General features: G+C 36.4%; 1 protein-coding gene across 6 annotated transcripts in view; it reads right to left on the bottom strand.

Moving 5' to 3' along the window:
• The window catches only part of MACC1 (MET transcriptional regulator MACC1), an 87030-nt gene extending 78962 nt beyond the window's left edge, over positions 1-8068 (bottom strand). For 2 of the 6 annotated variants that reach the window (XM_044946522.2, XM_044946520.2), the window contains exon 1: positions 7921-8055. The gene's annotated coding sequence lies outside the window, so the exon portion shown is untranslated. Of the gene's footprint in view, positions 1-7920 lie in introns of all 6 variants that reach the window. The other 4 variants (XM_025290942.3, XM_025290946.3, XM_044946519.2 and 1 more) reach the window with 4 other exon arrangements.
• Positions 8069-8958: the final 890 nt, after the last annotated feature.

Below are 8958 nucleotides of genomic sequence, written 5' to 3' on the forward strand. Positions count from 1 at the left end.
CACCACTTGCCTTTTAAAAATGTATTCACTGGGGGAAGTTTTTCCCAATACCACTGATGAAAATTCCCCAGTTGGCCCCATGTATCTTTTGGTTACTCTGAGATTTAAAGAAAATTCTGTGGTTATTTAAAGTTGCAAAATACAGTTTTGATTCATGAATTAGAATGCCCCATCCAATATTTCCATCAGCATACCAACATTTTGGTGTAAGACCGATCTCCCTGCTCTCGTGCCCTACAAGTCTACAGGCTTCTGGAAAAGGAATGCTGTGCACACCTTCTCTTTTTCTACCTCAATTCCTCTGTCACCCAACTTGCAAGCTCCTGTTACTGAAGCCTCCAAAACTGGAGAATAAGGAAGAAAAAGGAGAAATAAACAGAACATTTTTACTCTATTAGTGTGATTGAAAGTTGGCTTTGGCTCTGCAGTGTTTATTACTGACACTGTATGGGGGTGAGTGTGTGCACATGTACAAGAGTGAGCTTTGGGGAATCCTCAGAAGCTTATGACTGTATCACCTGTGAACTGAGCAATGCATCTAATTCTTCTGTTAGTGATGTCCCCCTCAGCTCTGCTTTCCTAGAGGAAAACACATTAAGCTTTCCAGGAGTATATAGCAAAGCCACTTCCTCTAAGTTCGAGATAAAAAAGACCATCCCTCACTTCTACCTCTCCACACTGGGTTAGCTCTTCAAAAATCATTCTTATAAAATCCTCTCAGTGTTTTATTCTCCCTTTATTTTTCCTTATAACCTGGAAGTGGGTGAGGAGTCAATACTTGTGAAAATATTCCCAACTTGGGATTTTAGTCAGAAAACAGTTATCTTAGAATCTTGGCCAAATTTTCCAATTTAACCTCCTTGACCACTCTTGCTCTGTTAATTGTAGCCAAAATCTAGAAATTACATAAAAATCAACAATATGAGACCAATAAAAATCTTTGGCATATCCATAGCCATTGTGGTAAAAAAATAATGTGGTTTTCTCATATGCAATGATATGGGTCAATCACTGAGATATATTAAGTAAAAAAAGGAAAGGCACTAGACATTCCATATGTTTACAATATTTCTTACTGGAAAGAGTTGGAAAAAACCGAAAGCTGCCATGTCGTACTTATGAGGAGAGAATTCGCAGACGAGAAATCTGAAACCTAGAGTTTCAGCTTATTTCACGTTCTATATGCTAACATATTATTTGCATTTTCTTATTGTGGCAAGAATTACTTTACATTTTTTCTTTAATATCTTTGTAAATATATTTACATACACAGTAAGGCCTCTATTCATTGCTTAATTTTTTTAAGTTTTTCTATTTGGCACAAAGTCTCCAACATCTTTTTTCAGCCCTGACATTCTGACACAGTTGTGTCTATACCCAAGTGAAATGCCCTTTCCAAATAACTGACCAAGTCATTTATAAATAAGATTTAGAAACTTGAATGAAACACCATGGACTGAATAAATGAGTCTATATTTTTCCATAAATAGGTGAGCTATAACATACTTTTTTTTTTTTTGCACATGATAATACAGAAAAATAGGCTGGATTACAGGCAGAACATAAAAATACTTCCATACTGTATGTTTGCAATTTACATGTAAATACTGAGGAATTAACCTTTATAACTAGAAAACAATGTTCAATTATTGATATTCAAAAACAAGTAATGTTTTTATTGAATTTTCAGTTTATTAAAACCATCCAAAAAGAGAATGGTTTAGTAAGCAGAGATTGTTTACTTTGCTTGAGACTTGCTATTTTTCAAGTAGCAAAGGATAAAGAGGCTTCTCCTAGCACTCTAGTTTGAGGATTGAGAATTATATTTCTGTATAGGTATTGAGGAGAAAGTTTCAGAAAATTAAAAAGTTTGATATATGAAATGATATGTCAGTTAATAAAATTTATTTTCTTTTGAACATTGAAAAATTGGAAGGGAAACACACCGAAAGTTTTACTCTGATAAATTTTCATTAGGTCAAAACTGGCTACTTTCTAGGATCTCCTACCATGGTCCCCCTCTTCTCACCACACATTCCAGCCTCTGTTAGGCTTTCCTATGCTTTGCAACTCCCATCTTATTTCTTACATAGCATTATCAACTGTATACACATGCTTATGACTCCCTCAATCTTCGCATCTCCAGGACTAAGTAAAGCTCAGGTTGAATTAATGTTTGTGCGCTCAGTCGCTTCAGTCATGTCCAACTCTGTATGATGCTACAGACATACATGATGCTATGTCACCTGCCAGGCTCCTCTGTCCATGGGATTCTTCAGGCAAAAATACTGGAGTGGTTGCCATGCCCTCCTCCAGGGGATCTTCCTGACCCAGGGATTGAACCCTGTCCCTTATGTCTCCTGCATTGGCAGGCGGGGCTTTACCACTAGAGCCACCTGGGAAGCCCGCTGAATTCATGTTTACTGAATAAATAATTGAATAATGTCACTCACCCCACAGTGACTCACACTGATTCCTCACTGCCTTCAGAATAAAGTGCACAATTCTTAGGCTGATATTTGAAAATGCTTCATAATTATAAGCAATCTATCTTTCCAATCTTATTTCCTTCATCTTTTGCCCCCAATTCCCCAAATACTACATCACCAACCACACTTACCTATGGAGAGAGACGGGGTCTTTTTTGTTCACTGCTATGTCCCACAGTTTAGGTCAGTGCCTCACACACAACAGATGTTCAGAAATTATTTGTTGAGTCAATGGCTGGATAAATTAACTTTACCAAATATATTTTGTACTTTCTATTTCCTTATATTTTATAAGTAGCTACTCCCTTTGTTTTTGCCTCTTTAACTTCCTTTCTCTAATTTCCAAGGCTCAGTAAAGTTTGATCATTTATGAGAATCATTTCCAGGTTTCCTAGGCAAAATTAAATTCTCTCCATAAAAATATAGACTTATTTGACACTTCTCATCACTTCATTATGCTCTTTTTATCTTATTAAATAGTGGCTAGATTTTAAACTTTTGGAAGTTTAGGACTATGCTACTTTGATGTCTCTTTTTCCAGTCTGCTCCCATATACCTTTTATCACTTGTCTTAGCTGGAATAGTCTGAGTAGATACAAATTTCACCACCTCTTACTATTGACATGGTATTTCTGTGAATCAGTTTCTTTATCTCTAAAATGGCAGAACATCATTATCTTAACCCTCAAATTAATTAAGTCATATATTTCACTTAAAGGACTTAAGACAGTATTTGGTACATGGTATCATTATTATTATTAATACAAAAGTGAAAAGGCTGGCTTAAAACTCAACATTCAAAAAATGAAGATGATGGCATCTGGTCCCATCTTCATTGCAAATAGTTGGGGGAAAAGTGGAAACAGTGGCAGATTTAATTTTCTTGGGCTCGAAAATCACTGTGAACAATGACTGCAGCCATGAAATTAAGACTTACTCCTTGGAAGGAAAGTTATGACAAACCTAGACAGAGTGTTAAAAAGCAGATATATCACTTGACCAACAAAGGTCCAATAGTCATATACAGATGTGAGAGTTGGACCATAAAAAGGCTGAGCACCAAAGAATTGATGCTTTCAAATTGTGGTGCTGGAGAAGACTCTTGAGAGTCCCTTGGACAGCAAGGAGATCAAACCAGTCAATCCTAAAGGAACTCAACCCTGAATATTCATTGGAAGGACTGATGCTGAAGCTGAAACTTCAATACTTTGCCAACCTGTTTCAAAGAACTGACTCACTGGAAAAGACCCTGATGCTGGTAAAGATTGAAGGCACAAGGAGAAGCGGGTGGCAGAGGAAAAGATGGTTAGATAGCATCACTGATTCAATGGACATGAATTTGAGCAAATTGTGGGAGATAGTGAAGGCCAGGGAAGCCCGCTGTGCATGGAATAACAGAGAGTGGGGCACGATTTAGTGACTGAGCAATAACAATGTCTACTAAATAGAAAATTCAGTTGCTCTCTCACACCATAGGTTGAGAAACAAGGGAGTTGATTTAAGATCAAATTTTGCACTATATTTTAGAGATTACAATGCTACAAACATATCTGAGTCTCCAAGATGCCAAAAGTATCTGGTTTTCAGTTACATCTGGAGAGATTATTTATTTAGAGCATTTAAGATAAATAAATGTCTTGAGATTAGGGAGAAACAGGAATTCTCCTTCACTGTGTATGAACAAAATATGGGATAAATATTTTAGAAGGCAATTCATCAGTATCTCATAAATTTGAAGATATGCATGACTATGGTTCAGCAAATCTATGAAATATTCACTAAAATAAATCTTACATTTGTATACAACTGGCATGTATAAGATTATTTATAATTCTACTTATGACAGCAAAATACCATGCTGCTATGAAAACTAATAAGTTGTAGTACAAAAATCAATACGGATTATCCTCAAAAGTACGAGGTTAAAAGAACAGAGCAAGTTGCAGTTGAACACTGTATACTCTAGGGTTTATATAAAATCTTTCAACTTTAAAACAAGCTTATATAATATTTATGGATATGTTCAATGGCAGTAGAAATAGTAAAATATAAAAATAAAGGTAGACAAAAGAATAAAAGCATACAACAGAAAGAAAATCTACAAAGACCGAAAAGCAGTGACTGCTGAGGGAGCAAAGGGAGAAACAGAACCAGGTAGAGCACTTGATTTTTTTTAATTTCTAAATTTTTTTTTTTTTGCTAGACTGGAAGGTGAGTGTGCAAGACTTTATGATATCTGTCTATCTTTAAATGGAAATCTACTATGTACTGTATTTTTTAGGAAAACTTTCAAATTAAGTGCTCTTTCCAATGGAAACAGAAGACACAAAAACTCCCCTCTACCATTCCTGGAAAGTAAACCTAGTGGTCAGTCTCCTGGCTAGAGATGATGTTTCTGTTTTTTCCCAGGAAGGCTCCTACAAAGAAGTGTCATCACTGAGCAAGGTAGTGACTATAGTAATCAAGAGAGAAACCCTAAGACAAAATAAAGTTGTGGAAGCAGTCAGTCTAGTCTTCTTTCCCCTCTCCATCCCTAGATACCTGGAGATTCTTTTTCTTCAGCAAGCCTCTATGAGTGAGGCATGAGGAAGAACAGAACTGCTTCATCTTACTGAAAGAGGTGCTTGCTTGCTGTCTCTATTTCTCTGGCCAGTTCTGATGGCTCTCCAGAATTCCAATTCCACATGATTAACAACGCAGTTTCCCTTTCCACTGAAAGGTCAGCTTAGCTCCGATTTCAAATTTCCTTAAGCACATTTCCCCCAAAAGAACTAGCTCCCCTCTCTTTTGCTTCAGTATTACTGTTATTCTCTCAGGCCCAAGCTTAAAAACTCAAAAGCATTTTGACTGTTATCATTTATTATTATTATAAATTATTATTATTGTTGTTTTGCTATTGAATTCCCATCCCCCTCTTCCATTTTCATTCCCAGCACCTGTTATTTATTCCAGACACTATGAACTCCCCTTCCTCTGAGATTCTGAGTACGTATTTCTTCCATGTTCAGGGAAGTCATTCCACTTTGTTTTTGAACAACTCACATTCAAGTTTTCAAATTTATTTTTTTTTTGTCCTCTAATTATTACAGTTCAAGCAAAGACTTATGGAAACTTCTTTAATCTCATGATCCTGAGCACTATATACTCTAAGCAGTAGGAATGAACCAACAGTGAGGCCAGGAATGACTTGAGTGACATGAATTAGCACTTTCTGCCTTTAGCTATTTATAAGTACATACCTCCTGTAGTAGAATATGATCCCCTCAAGGGCTATGCCTCAGTCACTCTAACCCCAAAGCCCAGCCCAGTGGGAGGACATTGTAGGACTGTTAGAAGTAATTGTTAAGTGAATAAATGGCATGTCCTAGAGAGAGTAGACTATAGATGACATTCAACAGCAAAAGTAATGCCCTTTTAGATAGTATACTATATTTATCAACTGATTCTGCAGCTTTCCTTCTCCTCTGTTTTCACTTTAATCCTACCCTGGACTTCCTGACATAGTTCCTGAGAGAGTTTACATTTAAATGATATATCCCATGCAAAACTTTACACACTTGTCACAAATACCAGTTACTATCACCTTCTGCTGCTGCTAAGTCGCTTCAGTCGTGTCTGACTCTGTGCGACCCCATAGACGGCAGCCCACCAGGCTCCCCCATCCCTGGGATTCTCCAGGCAAGAACACTGGAGTGGGTTGCCATTTCCTTCTCCAATGCAGGAAAGTGAAAGGTGAAAGTGAAGTCGCTCAGTCCTGTCCGACTGGTAGCAACCCCATGGACTGCAGCCTACCAGGCTCCTCCACCCATGGGATTTTCCAGGCAAGAGTACTGGAGTGGGTTGCCATTGCCTTCTCAGTTATCACCAAATACCATAGAAGACACATAGCTTTAATAGACAGCTAGGCATTGGTGTAGTCTTTCAAGAGATTTTCCAAAAATTCAACAATGACATACTTTCATCGTATGTTATTAAATTTAAAATCAATTTAATTTCAAATTGCCTTCTGTCCTCCAAATTAGCTAATACATTTTAAGACAGGATCTGTTAAACACCATCCTGTCTTAAAATGTATTAGCTAAACACCATCCTGTCTTAATAGTCTTTATTATCTCTAAGACAGACACATAAAATTATCTGTTTATAAATTAGCTTCAGGGAAGGTGAGAACACCAAAATAAATAAAACATTTAAGCTGTTTCTAAAGTTTTTAAGCAAGTTGTAACCAAACTATGACTTCACAATTCTTATATTCTGTACAGTAATGATGAAATCTCACTATTACGAATTAATCACATAATTAAGTTATGGAGGATATAAAAGGATCTCCACAAAAATAGTGATGACTTTAAGAATACAGCAAAATTGCATTATCCTCTCTGCTAATTATTATTTTAACACAGGTGATCCAATATCAACCCTAAAATTAGACCCACTGAAAATGGATTTAGACATGTTTTAAGGAGTCAGAGATACTTTCATAAATAAGAGGCACCAGAATTCTAACTACGCACTCCTTGATCTGGTTTTTTTTAATTGTGGTAAAAACACATGATGTAAAACTTACCATCCTAACCATTTGTAAGTGTAGAGCACGGTACTGTTAAGTATATTTACATTATTGTGCAATCAATCTTTAGAACATTTTCAAATTGCAAAACTGAAACTCGTTACCTACTAAATATTTCCTATTTCCCTAACCCCTGGCAACCACAATTCTACTTTCTGTTTCCATGAATTTGACTACACTTAATACCTCATATAAGTGGAATCCTACAATAAATTATCCCTTTAATCTGTTTTTGAAGCTGAATTGAAACTTCATTATGAAGAAAGTCCACCCTCCAGTAGCTATTGTCTAGGCATCTATTCAGCATAATGCACAACATTCATTTATACTATTAATCCAGTGAAGTAGGTTTTATACCCACCTTACAAGTGTGGAAATGGGGGCTCCACAAGGTGAAATATTGTGCCAAAGTTTACATATCTAATAAGAAGTAGGGCCACTGAATCTAACTTTATCTGACTTTAACATCCACAGTCTTTTCAACACAGCTGTTGCCTTTTGAAATATTTTAAAGTTTCAAAGGATTTCAACCATCCACATGTTTGAAGTCAGTCAAAGTGGGATTCTATTGTTGTTGTTGTTGTTTATACCTGACTTTGAATGTAGCATGTCTTATTGTTCTTTTCATAAATTATTTCATCCTATGCCATGTCTCAGGTATTTATTTTATGTGTTAAAATTTATTCTAAACCATGTCCCACAAACCCACAGAGTGTCAATTACCTTCTCTTTTTCTTTCCCAAGGAGGCCTTGGGAAGGAAGAAATATTTACTTTATTCAATTGTTCTGGAAATGACACAATTTCCTATTAGCACCATATATCAATAGTGAAAAGAATTAATTTTTAAAAGCAGCACTTACAATTGCAGAAATGAACCCCAGTCTCTTCAGTTCAGGAACATTATTTGGTAGAGTGAATGGAAGTCTTTCTACCCAAAACCAAGGACTCCTTACAAACGTGCCTTGCTCTGTATGTGGCGCCTGAACTATCACTTACTGAGCCACCTGGGACTAGGAGTCCTTGTGGTATGACTCCAGGCTGCTCAACCCGAAACCCTAACAGGGAGAAGAACTACAATACCCACAATTCAAATTTCTCACCTGAAACTGGGAGAAGAGGGTGCAGCTTTGCTCTGGGAAGGTGGAAAAGCAAAGCAAAAAGTAAACATGTATGTATTGGGTGGGTATATTTAAGAACAATTTGTAAATATGAAATTATATCTATAAAAGGAAACAAAAAAAGGTTTGATGTTTGCCAACAAGAAGGTGCCCTCACTGTTCGAACGAAAAAGACTTTATGCAAACAAATCCTCATTCAGCTGTGCAACCTGCCACACCAGATTCTCTTTCAGTGATTCAGGGCAGAGATGCCTCATTACCTTGTGCAACAGATGAATGAGAACTTCCCAGATAAATCCTGAAAGCCTCTAGTTAATCCTGCATCAGCATTGTGATTGTCACTCACAGGTGCTAAAGGGTATAATAGAAACATTTTACCCTTCAATTTCTGAATGCCCTGGATTACTTTAAATGTAATTTTAAAATGTGAACAAGATGAAACTTGCTGATATTTTCTATCATTTTCCTTTCCATTCTCTGATTTTGTGTTTTCCTTCTGTGCATTCCAACATTACCTCTGATTGCTCGAAACAAAAATAAGAAAATTGGAAGGAAAAATAGAAATTTTAAAACTTGGGTAAAAGTAAAGGTGCAATAATTGTTTCACTTTTTGCAACACTGGGAACGTGTTAGAAACAAACAAAACCTAAAAAATGTATTTTCTCCTTTTATTCATACAACATCTGTCTCTAGCCTTTCCTTTCTCATTAGAAACAAACCATAAAATGGTTATAGACAAGTCCTGGTCTGAACCCAAAAACCTAATGGAAGGATTCAGCT

The sequence above is a fragment of the Bubalus bubalis genome, chromosome 8, assembly GCF_019923935.1.
Source record: "Bubalus bubalis isolate 160015118507 breed Murrah chromosome 8, NDDB_SH_1, whole genome shotgun sequence".
NCBI classification, from domain to species: domain Eukaryota; kingdom Metazoa; phylum Chordata; class Mammalia; order Artiodactyla; family Bovidae; genus Bubalus; species Bubalus bubalis.